Source organism: Lissotriton vulgaris, chromosome 8 (assembly GCF_964263255.1).
Source record: "Lissotriton vulgaris chromosome 8, aLisVul1.2, whole genome shotgun sequence".
NCBI lineage: Eukaryota > Metazoa > Chordata > Amphibia > Caudata > Salamandridae > Lissotriton > Lissotriton vulgaris.
The window spans coordinates 773,478,109-773,504,454 of record NC_141696.1 but is presented as its reverse complement, the minus strand read 5'-3'; positions in this window follow the sequence as shown (position 1 = coordinate 773,504,454).

Sequence of the window (26,346 nt, the reverse complement as noted above, 5' to 3'; positions counted from 1 at the left end):
TCGATAGGGATCTTTGCAGATCAGCCTGGCTGCGGCGTTCTGCACGATCTGCAGCCTATGGAGAAGATAGGTGGGGAGTCCCCCGTATAGGCTGTTCGCATAGTCCAAGTGCGAGGTGATTAAAGCGTGCGTCACTGTCTTCAGTGATTCCATGGGGAGAAAGGGGGAGATTTTTTTTAGCATGTGGAGTTTCCCAAAGCATGCCGAGGTTACTTTCTGGATCTGGGCTTTAAAGGATAATTTGTTGTCGAATTGGACTCCAAGATTGCGTGCCACCTTTACCGGAGAAGGTGGTGGGTTGAGTTCCGCAGGCCACCAGGTGGCGGGTGACAAGGGGATCGATTGATTAAAAAACAACACCTCCGTCTTGTCCGTATTGAGTTTTAATGTGTTTAAGGTCATCCAGGCTACAATATTGGAAAGGCAAGTTCTAAAGTTTTCAAAACCCGAGGGAGAGTGATCTCTGAAGGAAAAAACAAGCTGCGTGTCGTCAGCGTAGGATATCACTCTCACCCAAGTGGACTCAATCACCTTTGCTAGGGGTGCAACGTACACGTTAAAAAAAAGGGGGCTGAGGGCTGAACCCTGGGGCACCCCACAGCCAAGCGGTTTCTTGTCTTTAGACCAGAATGGTCGACACCAAACTTGTTGTGTGCGGTCAGTTAGGAAGGAGGTTATCCAAGCTAGCGGAGTTCCACCGATCCCCATCTCTAGGAGTCTGTTCAGGAGAATGGCATGGGAGACCGTGTCGAAGGCTGCGGACAAGTCGAGGAGCACAAGCATGGCTACCTCTCCCCGGTCCACAGTCTCCCGCACGGTCTCCGCCACCTCCAGAAGTGCTGTCTCCGTACTATAACCGGTCCTAAAGCCGGATTGGGAGTCATGTAGAAGATCATTGCTTTCAAAATAGTCAGAGAGTTGTTCTTGGACTATTTTTTCCAGAATTTTGGCTGGTTTTGGAAGCAATGATATCGGGCTATAGTTACTGAGGACAGCAGGGTCTGCCTCAGGTTTTTTTAAGAGAGGAATGAGAACGGCCTGCTTCCAATTTTCCGGGAATTGACCAGATGAAAGAGAGGAGTTCCATATCGATAGAAGGGGTTGTACAATCGCAGGAGCAACTGTGGAGAAAACTTGAGCAGGCATGGGATCTAAAGGTGAACCTGATTTACAAGATTGAAGTTTCATCAGTGCCGTGTAAAGGGTGATGGGTTTAAATGCATTGCCCTGGGTACCTAGGGTACCGTCTACTAGGGGATGACAGGTGGCCAGAGGTGCCAATTGGGTTTTAGTTTCAACACAATTTTAGGGAAGGAACACAGGCCCTGGGCACCTGGTTGGCAGGAGCTCAGGGCACACTCAGTCAAAGCACATCAGCAGTTCAGCAAAAAGTGGGGGCATACCAATGCATGAAAGATGGCACTTTCTCACAGTGGTGTAGAAGGCAAAGGAATCACATGAACAGGGAAACCCTTATCCCAACTGCCTGATTGCGATATAGCGCTGGAGCAAGGGATAAAGCCCACTCCGAAGCAAAATCAATTTTATCATCATCGGGTATGAATTGCCAAAATCTGGGTAGAATAACATCTTCCCCTCTGGAGGAAGTTAGGATAAAAATGGGAGGTCAATCAACCTCCACCAATAAAATATCATAAGAAGAAGTGATTTTCCCAAAAGACTGATTAACTGGGCATTTAATATGACCTTCAATTTGGAGGCTTACTTGATAAAGCCTATCAGGAGGAGCAACTCAAATATTATCTGTTTCTACAGTAATAAAAGTGTCAGTTGCTTTTGCCTCCAGACGCTGGTGGAGTATCTGCTGTATTATGGTAACCTCCGCCACGCTGTCAAGGAGGGTTACCACCCAACTCCTGTTGAGAAGGAGGGTTCTCACCATCTGAAGCATACTTTGCTGTTAAAGCTGCAAGTTTTTCTTCTGAAATGGGGCACGATATTGAGGTGGTTCCTCATGCTTAAATTTCACGTCAAACTGGCACTGCGGGTCACGTCTTGCTTGCCTAGACTCACCTTGTCTACTATCCTGATGCCCCCCTCCGCTGAATTGTTGATCAGATGATTCTTGAAAGGAACCAGGAGAATGAGGATCAGGAACCTGGAACCTCTCAGGTGTCTTAATTTTAGAGCGGTCACGCAAATCATATCTACAATCAGAAGCATCAGGTGGAGGCGAACCCACACGAGAGCCAGGCTCCTGTTGCTGCTGCTGTTGGATCTTGTTCCAAGCAAAGTTTGGCAAGACTGGACAACCCTCCTTTTCAGGAGGGGGTTTACTCTGTGCCTGTGTAAATTGTTGAATTCCTAAACTATTGCAACCCAAAGATATATACACATCCGCAATAATAATCAGCAACTGTCACTGCTGATCCACTTCCGCCACCACCGCCAGGCGTTGACGAACTTGTAAGCAAACTGCCTTACCTTTAGTATTGGCCAGAATCATATCGGAGACAATAGGGAACATTCCCACTAACTTCATCCCCATGTTCAGTCCTGGACCAGCCCCTTGCTCATCCTGTACCTTCTCAGAAGGCTCAGCAGAATGCTTGTGGAGGGGTTTCCAAAGCCCAGTGTACACTAAAGCAAACACCATCCCCCAGGTGGTGCAGTCAGCCAAAGAAGGAATCAGACAACTCGGGATACTCATTGTAAGGATCGAGTGTTTTTCAACAGGAGTCATATGTGGAAAAGCCGCCTCAAGCTGCTCATATTTTGGTGCAAGCCAAAGCGGAAAGTCATCATGGTTTTGAGGACGTTTGGCCATGACTGAGTTAACTATAACAGGACTAATCACAAGTCCACCACTGTGTCCTAGTGGTGGAGAAGCAGTTCCAGCCGGAGCTGCTTGAAGTGCGCAAGACATAAACTGTAGGACTCGTCTATGAAAAAGAAACAACTGCATGTACAATTGACACTGTTCTGTGATAGTAACATTGAGATAATAAGGGTGTGGTGTAAAACCAGTCAAACCAGCCCAAGTGGCTCCATCGATAGACAAAGGGCCCTTTTGAACAAAAGAGACAGGGCGATGAAGGGAGCCATTAAACTAAATTGTATGCTCCCATGATGTCAACAGAACTTCAATTAATGCATAAGGATGATACGCTGCTGCAGGAGCAGCAACCGTTTATACATGAAACAAATTATCTTTTCCATCCGCTGCCGGAAATGTAACCCAAAAATAAAAGACCTCAAAGCTGAAGGAATATAAATTCGATATTACATGATGTTGGCCTAATGTATCCAATATGTTGGTGTGTTACCATATGAAACTCTTATGTAAATACCCGAAAGTTATACACTCGTGCAGAATCGGGCCTGATGCTATAACAGACACCATCTTGGTTTTGTTTCCTTGTGTCTCCCTCTGTTAGTTAGGAAAACACGTGACCTGCTTCTGTACGGTGACCTGAGATGCCGGTCTGGGCTATGAACGGACCATTTGTTTCTAGCTCAGGGAACCCAAGGTCATATCTGCCTTTCTTGTAGGATGCACACATTCTTGCAGGTGCCGTTCCTGTACTCCCATGCCCCAGATAGAAAGGGAGGCACCTTTACTGACCTACCCCCGGAATAGCATGAGCTAAGCTTCATAGCAATCAATTGTGCCTTATATGGGCTTCCTTATTGGCTCCTTGACGAGTGGTGTTTTTCCTTCTAGGGGGGTTTCATGAGGTAGAAACTATATATACATTGTGCTGCTTGTATTCTGGAGTCTTTTCCACCTTCGAGGCTGTGCTGAGAGAGGCTCCCCTATATAGGGCCTTTTGCAAAATAAACGATTGAACCTTCTCCATTGCCGACTTACTTATTATTGGTGAAGAGGTATATGGGCTATTGGTAAGTATAGCTCTATGATATAATTTTTGGTACTTCAAAGCGGTATGCAGGATCAGCTTCAGGTACAAAAATAACATTTGCCCCTGCATTGGGGACTGTGTGTTGAGTTAAATATGCTGTAACTGCTGCACGGTTATGTGCTGCAATAGCAACAGGTTGTGCCATGTCTATAAAGAAAGCAACTAATAGTACAGCAGCGCAAAACTGGGTCAAAATCCTTTGCAACTTCAAGCTTGAAAAACCTATAGAAATAGGGATACCCTACACATACATGAAGCCAAGCCCCCCTACTACAGACGTCTCCGGGAACCTGTGAGAGGGTATCGTGGACAAACACAAGCACTACTTAGGGCTCTTGTAAATAAGTACCAGACCAAACGTTGCCATGTTGCAAGGATTCTGCCCAAAAACAGAACTATGTGCAGAAATGATAGTTCCTTGGTGTATAGGGTCTGAGTCATCCTACCACCTTTGTACCCATGAACCTATGACCGACTAGCTATAGTGTATCACTTGGTCTAATACTCAGTCACAGAGAAACAAATGACTAGACACTCCAGAACACAACACTCCCACATTTCTCAGGAATCGTGGTAATCAAGACACACCCTTTCATTTTCACTCTTGTACTTGTCCACAATTAGATCTGACAGCGACACGAAACAGTTTAAAATATTTAACGTGCCCTAACATGCAGTATACCTGCCACAACAAGCAGGAAAATGCATAGTACAAATACAGTCAGCATAGCAGCTAGTCCATAACTCATGAAGGGAAATGTCATCATGAAAAGACCATAGAGCCTAACCTCCCTCCCCTTGATAAGAAGCAGTATTATTATATATTAGAAGATCTCTGGGCTATGTCAGCAGACCCCATACCTTAGCCTATAGATGGTATATCTACATCATGGGTGCTGACTCGCTGTTCTCCCTGGAAAGGTTCCTCTCCAAGTGTGGGTCACCTATTCGTGTATTCCAATAAAAGCAAAGTACGTTGTCCAAACAACAGCTGCATCAGTATGTTTTGTCTAAGGGCTAAGGCCTGGCCAGAACAAAATAACAAGGGTCATTGTTGTTCGACCTTGCTCACAATTTTCAGTCAAAATCCCAGCAACCTGCAGAGAGGGAACACAGAGATGAGTTCTCATGTGAAAACAGCCATAGAAATTATTGCAAAAATAAAGTTGTGTAGTAACGTGCACAAAGCAGTGAGCAAGCTGCAGAGTGCTCATGCTAACTTAGAGAAGACGACAATGTCCCCATGGGTCATGTGACACTTGAAGTCACACGTATTACAGGTTGAACTCTGTGAGGTTGAAGTCAGAAGCACCTGCATCCACAGGCCCTGAGACTGTGGTGGGAAGTGGAGTACTGTGACTTGCGGTGCCCTCAGGTCACTGTGAGGCAGCAGCTCGGAGACGGGCATCCAGTTGTGTAGGTCAGGCTGCAGTGTGGCGTGGGATCATACTTGTCACAGTGCTGGTAGGTCATTGTGCAAGCAGCACCGTCGTTGTTGCTGAAGCGCTGTTGTCGGTAGGCCCAGGGCTGCAGTGCGAGACAGGGCAATGTAGTGTGCCGTGCCCACAGGTAGCGTTGCAAGCAGCAGTGTCTGGTGACAATCTGGAGTCGATGGTGCTGGTATCGGTAGCCCAGGACTGCAGTGAGGGACGGGGCGGTGCGTTGTGTAACTTATGAGCGGTGCCCCAAATCCACAGTACAGGCAGCGATATCAATGTCAGTTTAATGCGGCGGTGGCAGGGAGACAAGGGCGGCATTGTGAAGCAAGGTGGTGTGGAGTGCGGTGCCCACAGGTTGCGGTGCAAGCAGTGGCTTGGTGTTGGCATCGAACAGTGTTGGCGTTGAGACCAGGGTTGCAGTGCGAAGTGCAGAGGTACCCTCTGTAGTGGCTTCAGGTAACTGAGCTGGCAGCAGCGTCGTTGACGGCGTTGGGTTTACTTCTCTGTGGCAGCTGAAACTCGCATTTCAATATGCAGGTACCCAGAGGAAAGTAAAGTCCTTGCTGTTCCTGAAACTTCTTGAACAGAGGGCAAACTCTACCTCAAGCCCTTGGAGATACTTAGAAAAAGAGGTTGTAGAAAGTCCAGTCCTTTCACTGCCCAAGACTGAAGCAGAGACTACAGGCCAACACAGCAAAGCACGCAGCAAAGTGGCAGCCTCCCCTCAAAGGTTCTCCAGCTCTTCTTGGCAGGTTCCTTAATCCCAAAACGTTCCAAAATCCTGGGGTTAGGGCCCCAATATTTATGCCACATTTCCCATTAAAGTTGGTGCCAACAAAGTTCCTCTTGCATACATAAACCAGTTCTGCCTAGCTAAAGCCAGCTTCACTCCAGGAGCGAGGAGACAGCTTTGTGAGAGTCTGCCAGAGCCCATTCAGGTGCAAGCGACAACTCCTCCCACTACTCTAAATGCAGCCAGGACATTTCAGTCTGGCTATGAGTCACCCAGGAAAAGCTGGACACACCTCAACCTACTCCTTGTGTCTGTCTAGTGTGAATGAACATCCCCAGCTCCTGTCACTCTCAACCCAGACGGGGAATACACAACCAGGCAGAGGCACACAAGATGGTTAAGCAAGTAATTGCCCACTTCCTAAAATTGGTATTTACTAACACATATTATAAAAATCAGCTTCACTAAAAGGTGTATGCGTACATTCTGAGTTTCGAAAGCCTAAACTCCCTTTCTCTGTCTTGTCCCAATGGAAAGTTAGACATGTAAGATGTTACAAGGCAGCTCCCATTATAATATATGGGACAGACAGCCTTGCAATAGCGAAAAATGAAATCTAAAGTATTCAATATTAGGACATGTAAAACAGACTACTATATGTCCTGCCTTTCCCCTACATTGCAGCCTGCCCACAGGGGTTCCTCAGGCTTACCTGAGGGGTGGCTTACATGTAAGAAAACAGAAAGTTAGGTCCTGGCAAGTGGGTGCACTGGCTAAGTCGACATAGCAGTACAAACCGTGTGCAGACACTGCAGTGGCAAGTCTGAGAAACTTTTGAAAGGCCACTTGTGTGGGTTCCTTCTTCTGGAGAAAATGCACTGAAGTAGCAAGAATGTAAGGAGTATTTCATCAACGACAATTTTACGCCAGACAAACAAAAGAAAATCTTACCTCATTCATTGGGTGTAATTGGTTTGAGGGTTTACAATCGAATTTAAAAAAAACACGTTCTGGAGGAAATGTTTTTCTGCATGCTTTGGAAGATCTAGATGCTTACCATGCTGCCACTGTTTGTGTTGGTATAGACAGGTAAACATTTCTCCAAAGAACCCAATTAAAGGAAGAGACGGTGGAGGAATATGTCTCAACCTTAAAAAGTCTAGCCTTAACTTGTAGCTTAGGTAACCCTACATGACCACTTGATTTTAGAGCCAACGTGGACCATTATATCCACCTTTAGCCACCACCTGTTTTTATCATAACAGAGGGAGCCTCACATTAAAATTAATCCTTTGGATTATGCCTAGTTATTTTTATATTCCCCATACACCAGTCTACTCACTTGCAGCACCTTTCCATAGCTTTCCAAAAGAACTCCGGCAAAGAGCCGGCCTACGAGGCCCATTTGGTATTGCAGCGCCAGCGATCAAGCCGCTGCCCGATAATGAAGCATGACACCACTTGGGGTGTTTGAGAGCCCTTGCTCCTGATGGATCAGATCCCCTGACTTGATTCTTTAAGTACATCCGACCTCCCCTTTTCCTTAGGAACGGTATTCCTCTGAATGTACGTGTACCTCTGGGGGCATATATGCTGGACCTTCATTCGCCCCTCGTCCCTCTTTTTGTATACTTAAAATGTATTTACAACAAAAACAGATCAAAACACAATACATTAACGGAATCTAATCAAATGTAACAAACTGGTAATCCCCCAATGAAAATAAAAATCTCACATGGGAATTAGCTAAAAATGTAAGCAGGTTTTTGCGCACAGTTCATTAAGAAAAATGTGCCCTCTGGTTAAACACACTGCCCAATATCAGGTCAGTTAACACTCTGGACCATTAATGATAGCAATAATCTGAAAACCTAGAAAAGACAAAGCACAATGCTGAGATTGTGCGGAAGTATGGGTTCACACCAGTTTCTTACGCTGATGACACCCAGCTCCTCTACCCTTTCAGCTCCCTTGATCCTACGGTCAAGGCAAATTTTGCTGAGGGTATGAGGGCAGTGTCACATTGGATGGCTGCAAATTGCCTCCAATGTAACGTTGCAAAAAATGAGGTTATGCTCTTCGGCAGAGCGAGCCTTCTTTGGTCTCCTGAATGGTGGCCGCTGGACTTGGGCCCAGTCCCTACACCTAAGCCTCATGTCAAAAATCTAGGGGTTAAGATTGACCAAAAATTGACGCTCAAGGAGCATACCAATCATATTGCAGGACTATGCTTTTACACCATTGGCCTCCTAAGACGAGTATTTCCTTATCTTCCTGATACTTACAGGAAGACACTCGTGCAGGCTCTGGTTACTAGCCGCCTAGACTACTGCAACGGCCTGCTGACGCTAGTAAACGCTGACGCAGTAGGTCGTTTGCAGGTGGTCCAGAATACGGCGGCTAGGCTGGTCATGGGTGCGCCAGCTAGGACTCCTTCTAAGCCTTTGTTGATGGAGCTACACTGGCTCCCGATACGGCAGCGTATTAGTTTCAAAATATGCTGCACGGTCCACAAATGCTTATATGGGGATGGCCCTAAATATCTCTCCCAATCTGTTGAACTGTACCAACCTAGCCGTTCACTTCGTTCAAGCAACCAAGCACTCCTGAAACCCCCTGCAACAAAAAGAGCGAGACAGGGAGACCGAGCATTTTCGTCGGTTGGGCCTGCCCTATGGAATAAACTTCCCACAGAAATGAGGCTGAACACCAATCATCCGGCCTTTAGAAAGGCCCTGAAAACACTCCTCTTTCAGGAAGCATTTCAGTCCCATTAATGCACCTGAAGATCACGACAACGTCTTGGCTGGCAAAGCGCGGAGATACCCTTATGGGATTGATTCCTGCGCGATATAAGAAATTAAAATAAAATAAAATAAATAAATAATGCTGTACCTTTGTCTTTCGTGTTCAGTACAGATACCAAAGCAGCAAAGTTAGCAAACAACTACTGTTCACAGAGCTTCAAAAAGGCACTGTTGTTAAATCGGCCACCACAACGTGTCCAAACAAGTTTTTTTGTATAGTTGGCCATGTTAAGATTCATGACCTAGAGATGCATGAATATTTCAAACAAGACAAAACAACGCAAAACACAATATTAACAGTGTCACGGGTACCTGCAAGGAAAGGAGACAGTGTTACAGAGTTTGTGAGTTGATTTCAGAGACACTAGGGGGCACACTGACCCTGGAATGAGTTGGACACGGAGAACGACATTCAGGGAGCAAATTTAGGGGCATATTATCAAGGATGATGTTAAAATTATCGCCGTTTTAGCTGCAGAAAACTGCCACTAAAGTGGCGATAATGGGCTTGATAATATGCCCTGGAGAATTCCAATAGTAGCCCATGTTCACACCAGAACATAGAATTATATTGGAATTCTCAAGGAAATATTGTCAAGCCCATTATGGCCTCTTTAGCAGCAGTTTTCTGGTGCTAAACCGGCGATAATTTTTAACGCGTTCTTGATAATATGCCCCTTAGATTGTAACGAATGGCAATTATTATGTGATTTGCTAGCTAGCTAATCAATTGGACCCTGGTACTTAACAGTCAGAAAAATGAGAGAAGCGCAAAAGATAATTCTAAAATTAAAAAATGTGTTTGAGAGGTGTTCTCACCAGTGTGACAACTGCACTTGCCGCAGTCAAACTCTAGACTTATCTCTGCCTCTGGTGCAGAGTACAAGGAATTATCCAGTGCCAAAAATATCTGATGTTTTGGGGGTTCCATCTTCAGCAGCCAAAATCGATACCATGGTTGTGGGTGGAGAAGTCTCAAAGAGGGCTGACTGGGGAGAACCATGCTTGGCAAGGTAAGAAGCAGAGCATTCAAGCAAAGATTCAGAAGGGCCACAAGCTTATTCCTGTTTAGTAGAAAGAGCTAGCATGTCATATCCACACTTTTAAATCCACCTTCATAAAATATTCCTATGGTGGTCATCACCCTAAATGATTTTCAGTCAGCTGCTGAATATTCATAAAACTACACAGCTAGTCAATGCCCACTGTCAATCGTAGTCCAATGCACCCTTACAATTTAAAAGGATCAATAAATCAAGATGGATCAAGTTTCCCTCCTTAGATATGAGAGATAGCAAGAACGTCTATGTGTAGGGTCTCATGTGAATCGTCTACGGGTTCATCTGTTTGGAAATGAAGTGTATTTCCTAGGGTTTTTTTTTTTAATATGGCATTACGGTTCAGTAAGCATGCTTTTCTCTTGGAAATGTATTGGTAAGAGCTAGATAAAATTAATTGTGAATAAACTTGGAAACTTTCAACATTAAAAGAATTTGAAAACTTGGAATGTGGAAGTCACTCTTACTCAGAGAAAACACTTTGTAGATCTGACCTGCATGTTCAGGTGCACTTCGTGTGTTCAACAGGAGCATACAACTACTAAAGTTTGCCATCCTTTTCTGTATTTACACATAATACCAGATGAGCATTTTATAGCAAAAGCAGAAAGTTTTTTAAGAGCTGTAGTTTTTATATCGATCATCCGGGATGAGTAAACATATATTTTAGCACCTGTAGGTCCACCCTCCTTGTGTGAAATGTTACTGTGCACAGACTTTTCATCAATTTTGTTTTATGTATTGTTTTTGTATATTGTTGTCTTTTATGTTTTTTTTAACCATAACCGAAAAAAGAATTGTAAATTTGAATTGAACTACCAATAGAGAAAGTTTTTTGATTCTGACAGAATTAGATTTTCACAAATACCATGCTGTCTGCTATTCACTCTCTAGAGCGCACGCACATATTTTTAACACTTCCTATGCCTTTCAGAACTCTTGTTTGTTATTTCCCAATGAATTTTCGATGTCTACTGCCTACAAAATATCACTTGCAAAATATCACTTGGCTCTAACAGCTCATTCATTAGCTGTTTTCAGCTGATTAAAGGCCTGATTCCAAAAGCATTATCTATTAATAGATGTCATACTCCAGGCTTCAATGTGGGTTACACATGAATAACCAGACCTGATTCATATAAGTAGATTAGTCATTCACCACACTTAGCTGTGACATGCACATACAATTTCCGAAGTAAGACGGCTTACTCAGGGTTTCCGGATTTAAGTAGGTTTAAATCCTGGAAAATACTTACAGATAATCCTAGACTTGAGTAGTCATATTTAACTCACTTCTAAGACAGGAGTAAGCCACACCTTTTCATAGAATTTTTGGGTGAATCTGGTCTTCAGTTAGACTGCTGCAAGTGTAAAGTGATATAGCAATGTCAAAAGGAGGTGTTAAGTGATTAGATTGTCTATTAGCGTCCAGTAGCACAGTGCATGGAATTCAGTGTTTTGTTCAGCTATTTATGAAACTAAGAAGTGACTGATGAAGCAGATAAACTTCTTAATCCTTTAAGCTGACACATAAAACTGATTTGGACACATTTGAAAGAAAAATGGCAAACATGCACAAATTGTGCTAAAAATACGTTGGAGAATTATTTAAAACAGATTATGAAAAGACTTAGGGCCTCATTATGATGGCGGTGGGACGGCCACCGTCCCCCCTTTCGTGGCGGGCTGCCATGGATCCGATGGGCTCAAGCAGAGGTGCCGTAATACCTGCCAGGCACCGCTGTAGGTATTACAATGTTCCTTTCCGACGGCCCATTCATGGCGGTGAACCCGCCATGGAAAGGCTGGCGGACAGGGACATTGTAGGCCTGTAGTGGTCTCCCCTTCACCCCTTGGCCTCAGCTTTTGGGCTTGGGGGTACCTATAATGCCCCCTACATATCCCTGCACCATGTGGCAGGCATCTCATGGTGCCTGCCACATAGTACAGGGATGTGTCTGATGTGTATTATTTGTACTGCAGCGTATGCTGCAGCCCGCTGCACCCACTGAAATACAAATTATGCACATTGTGACCGCCTTGAAGGTGGTTGCATTGTAATTCCTATGGTGCGACCGCCGACAGCAAGTCGGGCAGTCCCATCCCCGACATGATGATGGTCAGACTAAAGTCTGACCGCAATCATGAGGCCCTTCGTTACTCCATCGTAAAAGTATGTAGAAGAGAATATTTTAGATAAAACTATTCATTCAAATAACATAGGTTTGTGATTTACTAAATTGTGTTGGTATATTTAACATGTATTAAAAAAGTGTAACTTATGACTTACCTATTTTAAAAGATTCATAACCCATCTTCAATAAATTAAGTGTATGAAGTAATAATAACAATAATGTAATTTAGATGACATTATGTGTGTATTCTAGGAGTCCTCTTTCAAAACTCCAAATTTTGCGAACGTGAAAATTTGCACCTAGTGGTGAAAGAGAATGGCTATTGCACGTTTATATTAAGATTAAATGTTTTGAAACATTCACAGAATAATCTTCATACATATACTAATGAGAATTACTAAAAACAACTTTAATGTTCTATGTTTTGAGATGTTTTTGTACAGCGATACTCTGAAAATGTAGTAATACGTTGCACATGCTAATTACAATGAAACAAAATTTCTCCTGGAGTACAAATGAGTGTAAAGAAATTTATAAGGATCTCATGACTCTAGAATGGCATGCATATTTCTATTGTTTTATCTTTTATATTTCATGAACCAAATTTAAATTAGGCCTGCATTTTCCTTACATGCCTATATTTCATCGTCATGGAAAGAGTTTGTAGACTTCCAATGTGGAATCAAACTATGGGGGCCATTAGGATGGCGACACTCTTGCGGAGCTGGGACCGACCACACCTGGTGCAGCAGTCCCAACACAACTATTAGGATGCCACTGTCACCCTGGCAGTGGCTTCCTCCATTCCCAGCATTGTGGCGGGCGGTGCCCACCGCACCACCTGCCACAATGCTGAAAATGCACTGCGTGTATTGTCATGCACAAGGTGACAGGAACCGCGAGGTGCATGTCACCATATCCATGACAATGTAGGGGGGGCCAAAGGTACCCCCCATGTGTACCCCCCAAATCCCAGAGTCCCTGGAGCCCACAACGGGCCCCCGTAAGGAAACTCTGCATGTCTTTCCGTGGCTGCATGTTTCCACCCCCATTCCAATATGGCTCGCGGTGTCTAGCAGACACCGCCACCATATTGAACCCTTTTCTGCCCGGTCTACTTGTCGACCGGATGTAAAAGCGGTGGACGGTCTCCCCTTGGTACCCCCGCCATACAAATGTGGTGGAGGTTAATGGGTGGCGGCCAGGGATGGATGTAGGTTGGATCGCCAACGCCATGCGGGCGGTGGCGATCCACCCTACATCCTAATGACCCCCTATGTGTCATAGAAAGAGTTCCTATGTGCATGCTAGCACTATTTACAACTTTTTTGTTACTTTGGGAACATCTGCAGTGAGAAACTGTTGTCTTGAACTCATGCATATGTTTCTGCAAAAGGACCATTGTTGAAAATAATATACACTGGATGGTTCGATGGCTTACCTGATGATCACCATCATTTTGCAATATGTGTCTTCTTCATGCTGCGAACTGACCATTGGACTGAGTTGTCTGACCAGATGTGGTGGCCAGAAGGTGTTATCCTGGAACGTGTGGATTAATATACGCTGTCTGACGAAGCGTATGTGATGTGTAGACCCTTTTCTTCTTGTCTTGGTGATCTTGCTCAATTATGGATGAGAGACAACATTTGCTCCTTGCAGACTCTATTTGCAGCTAAATCTGCTGTATGCGGTATTCCGAGACTTCTTTCCCTCATGGAAGAGACTCCTTGAGCAGAGATGGTTCATACCCTTTTCCTGAATTTTCATATGATTTTGGTAATTTGTGGCCCTGAAAAGAACACATTGATTATTTTGCACTCCTAAATTTAAATGCCTAAAATTGATGTATTTACTCTTCTTAAAATTACTGATAAAACTAACCCATCCTTAAATCCTGTTTTTGTCTCTCTATGTCTCATCCTCAATTAATGATTGTGAATTCAAATTGAGTATTAATGAGGTAGCTGTGATAATTCTGTATTTGTATAGCATTGTGTTGAAGGTTATATACATGAATCTAATCACTAGTTTGTAGGTAAGTTATTGAATTCCTGGTCCTCAATGGATAACTGGATTGGATCCCCTATATCTGACCCCTCTCGGCATGATTCAAAATCCATCGGAGGACCAAGTAAATGAAACCTGAAGTGTAATGTTAGGAGAAAAAGTGAGATAACCTAAATGGGCCCAGTGGCACTACAACATGAGCATGAACTATTTGTGTTTGCATGTATTTTAAACCTTTCTGAAATCACTGAAAGTGAGAAGGTGTCCTAGCAAGGCACAGTGAAAGTATGCTTTTGTGCCTGTATTAAAGAAAATGGGTAACATCTCTAAAACCTTTTTGTGATTGTGTTAAAATGTGTTAGTTGCTTTACACCATCATTTAGCAGCTTCACTATGACAGACATCAAGCTTGCTTTGCTTAATACATTCTGAAAATAATTGACTGGTTGTGTATATCTCTGAGGTACAAACCACATAGTCAGCTGACAGCATTACACTTAATCTTTGTTCAGCTGTAGGATTATAAGGACACACTTTCACCATAAGTCGAGTGGTACACAGACAAAATATCGATTTTTAAATATCGATATACAAAAATATCGAAGTTTAAATATCGATGGGACAAAATATCGAAGGTAAGTAATAGCGACAGTCTTAATATCGATATTAGTATGATATCAGTAATATCGAAGTTTTAAATATCTATGTCAATAATATCGAAATAAATAACTTCGATGTTACTAATATCAATTTTTAAATAAATGTTGTGTATATTATATTGTATTTATTATGTTTTATTATTTATTTTTAATGTAATTTAATTAAATATTGTCTTTTACTACTGTAGCGGGTTGTGGGTTTATAGGGGAATAGGGTGGAAAGTAATTTAATTATGTTAGATTAATTATTAATTAGTAGGAATTATTAATTAATTAATTGAGAAATAATTTTTAATTAATTTTAATTAATTGATTAATTGATAAATATGTTCTGTAGCGGGTTATGGGTTTATAGGGGAATAGGGTGGGAAGTAATGTAATAATAATTAATTAATTAATATATGTTTGTACATATTTTAATTAACAATTAATTGGTAATTAATTTATATTAATTAGTTAATTAATTAATATAATTTTGTGCATATTTATAATTATTAATTAGTTGGTTATTAATTAATATTAATTATTTAATTAAATTAATTACAGTAATTTTTTATATATAATTTTTTGTTATTCTTAATTAATTAATTGGGGAAAATAATATTAATTATTAAATTGAATTAATTACAGCTAATGTGCTAATATATTTACTTTATTGTTATTGTTAATTAATAATTAATTGGTAATTAAATAATATTAATTAATTTTGGGTAAAGGAGTATTTTTAGGGTTCAGGGTCAGTTTTCAGTTTTTGGGTGAAGGGGTATTTTTAGGGTTCAGGGTCAGTTTTCAGTTTTTGGGTAAAGGGGTATGTTTAGGGTTCTGGGTCAGTTTTCAGTTTTTGGGTAAAGGGGTATTTTTAGGGTTCAGGGTCAGTTTTCAGTTCATGGGTAAAGGGGTATTTTTAGGGTTCAGGGTCAGTTTTCAGTTTTTGGGTAAAGGGGTATTTTTAGGGTTCAGGGTCAGTTTTCAGTTTTTGGGTAAAGGGGTATTTTTAGGGTTCAGGGTAAGTTTTCAGTTTTTGGGTAAAGGGGTATTTTTAGGGATAAGGGTCAGTTTTCAGTTCATGGGTAAAGGGGTATTTTTAGGGTTCAGGGTCAGTTTTCAGTTTTTGGGTAAAGGGGTATTTTTAGGGTTCAGGGTCAGATTTCAGTTTTTGGGTAAAGGGGTATTTTTAGGGTTCAGGGTCAGTTTGGGGTTTTTGGGGTACAGGGATATTTTTAGGGTTCAGGGTCAGTTTTGGGTTTTTGGGGTACAGGCGTACAGGGTAAAAACAAAAAAATATTACATTGAATCAAATAAATAACATTAAAAAAAATTACATTAAATTATTAAGTGTTTTAATTATTTTAAATGTATATGTATTAGTTTTCATTTTGTTTTAATATTTTTATTTCATATTTGTAAAATTATATGTATTTTACAATTATTTTTACATTATTATTAATACATTTAAAAAAACGATATTTTTGATTCCGATATTTTTGTACTACGATATTATTTTTTCGATATTTTTGTACTTACCTTTATGAAGATAGGATTCCGATATTTTTGATGTCGATATTTTTGCTCCGATATTTTTGTATTTCGATATTCTGTCTGTCGATATTATGTCAGACATTCAGTCTTATGACTGTTTGTCTGGGTCTGTGTGAAATGGTGTTCTATATAGGGGTAAGCAGAGCTCGGGGAGTTTCACTCCATGGAGATCCGCTGAGTTACCTAAAAACTATGTTAGATTCCGTGAAGATCAGCAAGTGATTGATTGCTCATGCTGATTTTTAGTGCCAGGAGTTTGTCTCACACTAAAAAATCAGCACGAATGGCACCACGTGGCATGCGAGAGGGCGCTGCTTCTTTTTGCGGCTCAGGTAGATTTCGTACTCGAGAAGCTGCCTACTCACAATACGCGATTTACAAAAAGGGGGTGGTGATGAACAGAGTGTCTGAGTTAAACAGACCACTCTTACCCAGTCCAAAGATCAGGGCTTGATCCATCACCGTTATTTATCTCACTGCCCCATCCCAGCTCAGAACCTGGCTATATGCAAATCAGTCTGTCCCTGGCCCAGTGCATCATGGGAACAGGGCAGACTAAACTACCAAGCCAATTCTTCACCAGAAAGGAGACAAGCTACCGGGGACCGGTTTCTGGCATTTCAGCCTTCTTCGGCCCGGCTTGCTTGAATCCTGATGGAGCAGTGAGAAAGGGACTCATGTCTGAGTATACCCTGCCACACCTATAGTGGCCAAAAACGATTTACAAAAAGGGGGTGGTGATGAACAGAGTGTCTGAGTTAAACAGACCACTCTTACCCAGTCCAAAGATCAGGGCTTGATCCATCACCGTTATTTATCTCACTGCCCCATCCCAGCTCAGAACCTGGCTATATGCAAATCAGTCTGTCCCTGGCCCAGTGCATCATGGGAACAGGGCAGACTAAACTACCAAGCCAATTCTTCACCAGAAAGGAGACAAGCTACCGGGGACCGGTTTCTGGCATTTCAGCCTTCTTCGGCCCGGCTTGCTTGAATCCTGATGGAGCAATGAGAAAGGGACTCATGTCTGAGTATACCCTGCCACACCTATAGTGGCCAAAAACGATTTACAAAAAGGGGGTGGTGATGAACAGAGTGTCTGAGTTAAACAGACCACTCTTACCCAGTCCAAAGATCAGGGCTTGATCCATCACCGTTATTTATCTCACTGCCCCATCCCAGCTCAGAACCTGGCTATATGCAAATCAGTCTGTCCCTGGCCCAGTGCATCATGGGAACAGGGCAGACTAAACTACCAAGCCAATTCTTCACCAGAAAGGAGACAAGCTACCGGGGACCGGTTTCTGGCATTTCAGCCTTCTTCGGCCCGGCTTGCTTGAATCCTGATGGAGCAGTGAGATAGGGACTCATGTCTGAGTATACCCTGCCACACCTATAGTGGCCAAAAACGATTTACAAAAAGGGGGTGGTGATGAACAGAGTGTCTGAGTTAAACAGACCACTCTTACCCAGTCCAAAGATCAGGGCTTGATCCATCACCGTTATTTATCTCACTGCCCCATCCCAGCTCAGAACCTGGCTATATGCAAATCAGTCTGTCCCTGGCCCAGTGCATCATGGGAACAGGGCAGACTAAACTACCAAGCCAATTCTTCACCAGAAAGGAGACAAGCTACCGGGGACCGGTTTCTGGCATTTCAGCCTTCTTCGGCCCGGCTTGCTTGAATCCTGATGGAGCAGTGAGAAAGGGACTCAGGTCTGAGTATACCCTGCCACACCTATAGTGGCCAAAAACGATTTAAAAAAAGGGGGTGGTGATGCGCGGCCTCTTTCTCAATGCAAGCAGTAGTAAAATGAGCCGACCTCCCACGTTGAGAAAGCTTGGGGGGAGGTAATATTGCACTTTATTTTCTCGCTCTCTAACTTACGTTGCCGAGCTGTGGGTGAGAAAAAACTCCATAACACTGTGGTTGGAGGAGTTTTTATGAAACTTCACTCTCCCATAAGACATTGGAGTGAGCAAAACTCTGCGAACTACGCCAAAGCAGCGGAGTTTACTGCCCACCCCATTTCTATACCATAGGTTTCTCATTGATAAAGTTGTGCTCTTTGACTTAAAAATGAAAACTACAGGCGAGATCACAAACCTGAGTAAATATGTCTTACCCGATGCTACGTGTGACTTACTAATGAAACTCCAGGTGTATCAAATCTTACTTGCTTGACTTACTTGAAGTAAACATGATTTACTGCTGGAAACTGCTTACAAAAAATGCTTTGTAAGTTTGCACTGACTATTCATGTGTAAATCATTTCTAAGACAACAGTAATATAGTACTGATCAGAGAAAAAGCTTTTGTGAATTTGGCCCTTTGTAGCCCTTTAATGAAAAGTATTATACATCTCCAAATACATGAGTATACGTCTACACATTATCGAGATTTATGACTGTAGGCCTAAGGTATACATGGCTAATGCATGTGTGCCATGATGTCTAACATGTTAAAGTATGCTGCTAACAAACTCTTCCGGAGTATGTTTGCATTTGTTAACTCTATATATTGGGAGTGTCCAATATTTGCATTATCATAGAAATTGTAATAAGTATAATTGTAATATTAACTTAATGCTGATGATGTTTATTATTATTAATATTATTATTATTGTTATGAGATGTTTTGGCTGTGTTGATTTGAGAGATTGCTTTTAACTGTGTAGTGGCCAAAGGGTAGCCCATACCGCAACTTCGGTCAGAGACACTGTTGATTGTGTATGCAGTACATTTACAGGCTTGGTAATATGGTGTCCACTCACTTTACAGGTTGTGCTTATCCTGCTACAACCACCTGATTGTTGTCTATAACAAAGAGGTGCCTCACTTTCACCATTAAGGTTCACAATGTCAACCATAGTGGACTACTTCTTCCGCTGGCAATGACCCCTCCTCCCCTCTTATGATACAGCAATTGTCTTATGTATTACGTTTTTGTAATTAAATTGTTTTTTCAAATATAGTTGACATAGAGGGCAAATGCAACCACATTCTTCTTGGTCAGCATGTCCTTCATTTCATATCATTTGTAATATTGTATTGAGCAATGATGACTGAAAGCTGTATGCAGCTGCATATGAATGGCCCAGACGAAGCAGATTTTTCAATTAGAAAAAAGGGATAAAGAAGGATGTAAAATGTTGTCAGAGTAAACAAATAAGAATGAATCAGACAATAAATATATTTAAACATTAGACAAATGTTGTTGAACTGTAGATAAGATAGGACAGGGAGCCAAAGAAGTGAAATCAAGTAAGGAGAATTGAAAGGAAACTTGAAGAGCAGACAAACAGACAGACAAAAGACTGAGTGAATATATGTAAATGACTGAATGGCAACCTGAAAGAGACATTTTTTAATACTCTAGGTGGAAGAAAGTCAAAGTCAAAAGGAGTGCTTGGGTGTTGGGAAGGGTGACAATGTTTATTCTGAAAAAGATAGAAGAGGCGGAGCAAGATGATATTAAGAATGAGGTTGGAAACAGATGATGCTGTGTCAAAGATGATGCCAAGAACACACACAGCTAAGCACAGACATTTGGGGAAGGGCTAAGGAGGGGGTTGTGACCTAAAGAGTGAAGAGACATCCAAGAAATTGTTATCACCTAAGTATATCTGTAGTTCTGTGGAGGAATGGGGTAAAGGAGGAAAGAAAGATAAAAAGCAGTAAATCATCCACATAGACGTTATGGCTCAGTACAACAGCAGACATTATAGTGATCAAGTTAAACAAATTGCAAAAGTTAAAAAAGAACACTACGCTACAAAAGCAGCCCATTAATTTTAATTAGGAGCTGTCAGGGTGCCCATGTAATGCATTCCAGATGGTCTGCGCGCGTTCACCATAGCGTTCACCGTTTGTCGGGCGCGCGTCCTCCTCACGTGGTGGTCAGATGTTAATGAAGTGAAGTGGCGTCATGGAATTTACAAGCGCCCTGGAAAACTTCCGCTCTACAACACATCAAAATCGGATCTGAGAGGGAAACTAGGGCTCCGCTGAATCAGGTATGTCTTTCATTTTCACTTATGCTTGTATCCGTGTTTTCAAAAACAGGTGTGAATGCAAGGGGAACAGAACACTTTTCAGGTGTTTTATGTTTCAGCCAGCTCTCACTTTAAAACCTAAAGGTCGAGTTCCCACTGAGTTGCACGAATTGTCCACAACTCCTTGCGAGATTGGTGTACATTCTGGCAGGAGGAAAGAGCACGGAGATGAAAAGTCTCCGTCCTTGGCTCTACCTTTCACAGGCTCGGATGTTTTTGTGTGCATGTGGTGGTGTCAGTGCAGTTTGAGACTACGGCAAATATGTCCCATTAGCATGAAATATTTTTACGGACTCGCGTACTGTTACACCTAGTAGTATTGTTGTTCTGAACTAATGCCCCTGATTTTATTTTACACAGATAACACCCATTCACCGTTAGGGGTTTTGGAAGTTAAATTGAGTGAAACCACCCGTTTCACAACCGTCATCCCACCACCCTTCAATAACACGTCATAAGCACACGACCAGTGTACTGCATGACGAGCTGAGCTCGTCATGAGCATCGAAGGGGATAATTCTAGCTCTGTGAGTCATCTGGGATTTGCAGGCATGTAAAGGCAAAGTAAATTTACAAATGAGGCTCAGCTAGCTAAAAGGCAAAATTAGCGGAAGATGTTAACATGTCGGGGCCACTTAACAACAATGCTTCGCGTACATGTAAAAGTACCAGTGTCACACATGAAACCGGACAAAGTGAAATCTTTATTGTATGTTCCCATTTAGACAACATTGTCATAATATGCTAGTTAGTCTGTAAAGTCGTCCAAATCATGATTCGACATTATTAAACTTTGCCAAGTCGTGTACCTCTTTTTACTATTTTTTTAGCAGTTACAGATGTGTTGTTTTTTTTTGGTTGTTAATACGATCGCCATGCTTTAATTGTAGATGTTGCTTAGTGCTGCATATCTTTAGCTTTTTGATAAATGTTAGAGTTTACAACATTATTTCTTGTTTTGTCTGAATGTGACCTGCATTGGCAATGCCATGTTTTTGTTTTGGGAAAAATTTGGAATTTCCATCATCATTATGGTCCCTCCTTTCCAAGATTCATGCCAGGCAGACGTGTATCATGTGACCCCTTCAGTCAGTCCTACCTTTTTTTAAGCAAAGAGGTTGCATTCTGATACTTGTAGTTTGTAGTATGTGATTTGCATGCGTCACTTCCGCCACTCTGGCCATGCGCGGCTCGCCACTGAACAGTAGGACATGCTGACATTCACAGCCTTCTGCTCGGCCATCAGGTGAAATGGCAGATTGCCCTCGAATTACCAGGGAGCGCGTCTGAAATCACCGGGATGGTTAGCTAATGACGCTTGGTAAATGGAGCCTCTGCGGCAAGTGTCACGCGCAGCCTCATTTCCTGAGGGGAAGAAAGGCAGCTCGGGCCCTTTTCGCATATGAACTGATAAAATGTGTGCTGCGCTCAGCAGCTGAATGCAGCCCTCTTGACTTTAAACGCATCGGCTTTTCTTGCAGGGTCCTGTGTGAAGCTGCAGACATATACACAGACAACAAGTAACCTTACATAAAAATATTGTCACCTTCCCACCCCACTGACCCCGGCCCCCGGCAATGCCCGCAAAAACACGATGACATTGGGGCGCGCACATACATGAAATATAGACACACAGGTACATGCACACATTTATTTTCGTTTCATATTCCAAATAAATCTAGCTGGTAAAAGTGACTGACCATCCACTCAACGAAATCACACACCTGAAACCCATCTTCTAGATGGCTTATTGATGTTGACCGCGCGGGGCTAGTAAAGCGACCAACTGTATTTTCTCTACAATGGAGCGCGTGCCCCTTCAAAAGGGTTCTGCACATTAAAAGGGTGGTGTGTGTTTGTCAGCCAAGGCGGACTTTTGAATATTCCATTTTTAGGGCTCGGCGACGGAGTGCAGAGTGAGTGCGAGAGTGACAGTGAGTGCAAAGTGTCAGTGCGTGCAGAGTGACAGTGCGTGCAGAGTGACAGTGCGTGCAGAGTGACAGTGAGTGCAGAGTGACAGTGAGTGCAGACTGAGTGCAGACTGAGTGCAGAGTGAGTGCAGAGTGACAGTGAGTGCAGAGTGACAGTGAGTGCAGCGTGAGTGCAGAGTGACAGTGAGTGCAGAGTGAGTGCAGAGTGACAGTGAGTGCAGAGTGACAGTGAGTGCAGAGTGAGTGCAAAGTGACAGTGAGTGCAGAGTGAGTGCAGAGTGACAGTGAGTGCAGAGTGAGTGCAGAGTGACAGTGAGTGCAGAGTGACGGTGAGTGCAGAGTGACAGTGAGTGCAGACTGAGTGCAGAGTGACAGTGAGTGCAGACTGAGTGCAGAGTGAGAGTGAGTGCAGACTGAGTGCAGAGTGACAGGGAGTGCAGAGTGACAGTGAGTGCAGAGTGACAGTGAGTGCAGAGTGACAGCAAGTGACAGTGAGTGCAGAGTGAGTGCAGAGTGACAGTGAGTGCAGACTGAGTGCAGAGTGACAGTGAGTGCAGACTGAGTGCAGAGTGACAGTGAGTGCAGACTGCGTGCAGAGTGAGCGCAGAGTGACAGTGAGTGCAGAGTGAGTGCAGAGTGACAGTGAGTGCAGAGTGACAGTGAGTGCAGAGTGACAGTGAGTGCAGAGTGAAAGTGAGTGCAGAGTGACAGTGAGTGCAAAGTGACAGTGAGTGCAGAGTGAGTGCAAAGTGACAGTGAGTGCAGAGTGAGTGCAGAGTGACAGTGAGTGCAGAGTGACAGTGAGTGCAGAGTGACAGTGAGTGCAGAGTGACAGTGAGTGCAGAGTGAGTGCAGAGTGACAGTGAGTGCAGAGTGACAGTGAGTGCAGAGTGACAGTGAGTGCAGAGTGAGTGCGAGAGTGACAGTGAGTGCAGAGTGACAGTGAGTGCAGACTGAATGCAGAGTGACAGTGAGTGCAGACTGAGTGCAGAGTGACAGTGCGTGCAGACTGAGTGCAGAGTGACAGTGAGTGCAGACTGAGTGCAGAGTGGCAGTGAGTGCACACTGAGTGCAGAGTGACAGTGAGTGCACACTGAGTGCAGAGTGAGTGCAGAGTGACAGTGAGTGCTGAGTGAGTGCAGAGTGACAGTGAGTGCAGAGTGAGGGCAGAGTGACATTGAGTGCAGAGTGACAGTGAGTGCAGAGTGACAGTGAGTGCAGAGTGACAGTGAGTGCAGAGTGAGGGCAGAGTGACAGTGAGTGCAGAGTGACTGTTGGACAGGCCACGTGACGGGCCGCTCTCCCCCGGCTCGACCAAGCCCGAGCCAGTCATACAAGCACCACACACCACCATTGCACGTCCTACGTCCCCTCAGGGACACCTGCCCCCGAGCATGATAACCTCGTGGGTCCGATCCACGGCCGACCCACGCGCCCAGCCCGGGCCGCCATCTTGGACACTTCGCCACGAGGCCGCCTGGCCCCCGATCGACCTCAACCCTGGGCCTAGCCCGGCCTCAGACATTCCGGCACCACCCTCCACCCAGGAGGTGAGCGAGCTACTTGGCCAGTCAATGGGAGAAAGAGGTGTCGATGGTTCTCCCCCGGCCAGTGCCGCTCGCCCATCGCCTCCCCGGGCGCTGGCTCCACCCCCCTGCTGGGTGTCTGGACTCCCTCATCCCGGACCTCCCGACCTCCAAGTGCGAGGGTCCGGACATCAAAGCACGCCAGCCCTATAACTGGGGCAGCTCCAGAACAGGAAGGCAGTTGTATCTTGGAGTCGAGAGACGTAATAGGAACTCATCCTGGACGGACTACTGGCGCTGCCGTAGCTCTGTCCTGTGCACCATCGTCCTGCCTGTTGGCGCTGCCACAGCCGTCGTGACCTGCATTCTTCACCGTCGTCCGGATCTGCTGGCGAGGCCGCGGACCGTTGTAACCATCATCTTCATCGGGACCTGCTTGGCTTCTCCACGGCCCGTCGACCATCCTTCATCCATCTCGGGACCTGCTTGGCTTCTCCACGGCCCGTCGACCATCCTTCCTCCATCTCGGGACCTGCTTGGCTCCTCCACGGCCCGATCAGCAACCACGCCGAGCTCGAGGATTGAGAGCTATTTAACTCCTTGGTAACTAAGACTGTCCCGCTACCCTTTTCCTCAACCAGAGATCAGAACCGAGGGGACCCCTGAGTCCAGACCTCCTTGTATTATATCAACGTAACCTAAGAAGTGCATATAAAGTCTCGTTAACCTTCAATCTTGTGTGGTGTCCGTCTGTGGGGGGGAAGTTACTTATCTGTACAGTCGTTGGAGACGGCTCTCCCTGGAGACCTCTCCCCGTAATCTCGGCCGACCCTCCCGGTCCGTCTAACATTGGTGGCCAGCGGCGCGATCCGAATCACCGCATAACGTACAGAGAGTAGCTCACCCCACAACGAACAACAATGTCGACTAAAGAGAGCGGATCAACTGAGAAGTTCCAAATGGAAAAGCTAGAGGAATACAGCCATCGTGAACTAAAGCAGTTCTGCATCGAACTAGGTATCGCTACCACCGGACTAAGTACCAAGGACGATTTTAAGCATGCCCTAGAATCTTGGGCAGAGACCGGGGATGTCGAAGCCCCGGAGCAAAGCACCGCGAAAAAGACCAACACGGCCCCTGAAGAGCAAAGAACGGGTCTCTCGCAAGACGAGATCCAAGAAAGAGAAAAAGCCCGACTACACGAACTTGAAATGGCCCGACTCAAGATGGACATAGAACTCAAATTGGCCGAGCAAAAAATAAACTTAGAGCACCTTCGCCTCCGAGAAGAAAGAGAGGAGAAACAGAGGCAAAGGGAGCTCGAGGAAAAAAGACTAACGTACGAGCACGAGCGGAACCTAGCCGAGATCAACCTGCGCAAACAGAATAAAGAATTAGGGGTGCCCGACAGACCGTCCACCCCCGGGACCACGGACAAAAAAGTGCACATCCCCAAGGATGTGGTCCGAGAATATTTTCGAGAAGACGACATCCAGCAATGGTTTAAAGCATATGAAATCGCGATGACTGCGCACCGGATCGATAGAGCCGACTGGGGAGCCGGCCTATGGGGCAAATTCCTCAATGAGGGCCGCGATACTCTGTTACAGCTCCCAGACCACCAGATGACCTCCTACGACCATATGAAAGCGGCCCTCCTCACTCGCTATGGCCTCACGCCCGAGATGTACCGTCAGAGGTTCCGAGACTGCACACGCATTCCAGGTACAACTTGGGTGGACTATGTAACGTACTTTAGCCGAGCCTTCGAAGGCTGGATCAGAGGGAACAACGTCACGACCTACGAGCAGTTGTTCAATCTGATGGTATGGGAGCATCTGTCCAACAACTGCTTCATTGAACTACGCCAACACCTCCTCGACAGCAAGTTAACCGATCCCCGGCAGCTCGCAGCCGAAGCTGACCGGTGGGAGATCACCCGAGTGGGCCGGAATGGGTCCTACGAGCAGAACAGGAACAACAATGGTCACCACCGATCCAGAGGAGGAGGAGGGGGCCAAGGACGAGGAAGAGACAACACTCCGGCCGCCCCCACTACCAGCACCACCCCCCCGGCCAACCGGGGCAGCACCCCGGCGCGACCGGGATACAGAACCAATGTTACATGTCACCGATGCCAACGAGTCGGCCACTATGCAAATGACCCAAGCTGCCCGCAGTATCAGAGCCCAAGACCCCGCCAGGTGGCCGCCGCGGCACTAGGGGAAGAACAGATCTCCGAGGAACAAGAAACAGACGAGCAAGAGTATCAAGGGTGGGAGCCAGCCGCCATGACTCTCGCGTGCTTAGGGGGAAGAGACATGGTCCCGCGGGTCCCCCTACCCGCTAACACCCGAAAGTACGGCCAATGGGTGAGCATCAATGGACAACGGGCCGAAGCCCTTCGAGACACCGGGGCCAGTGTGACAGCCGTCCGCTGTCATCTGGTGACCCCAGAGCAATATCTACCGAACATTCTCTGCCCTGTACGATCAGCCGACAACTCGGAGAGTCTGTGTCGGATGGCCTGCGTCCCCTTTGAGTGGGGAGGGGTCTCCGGCATGTTGAA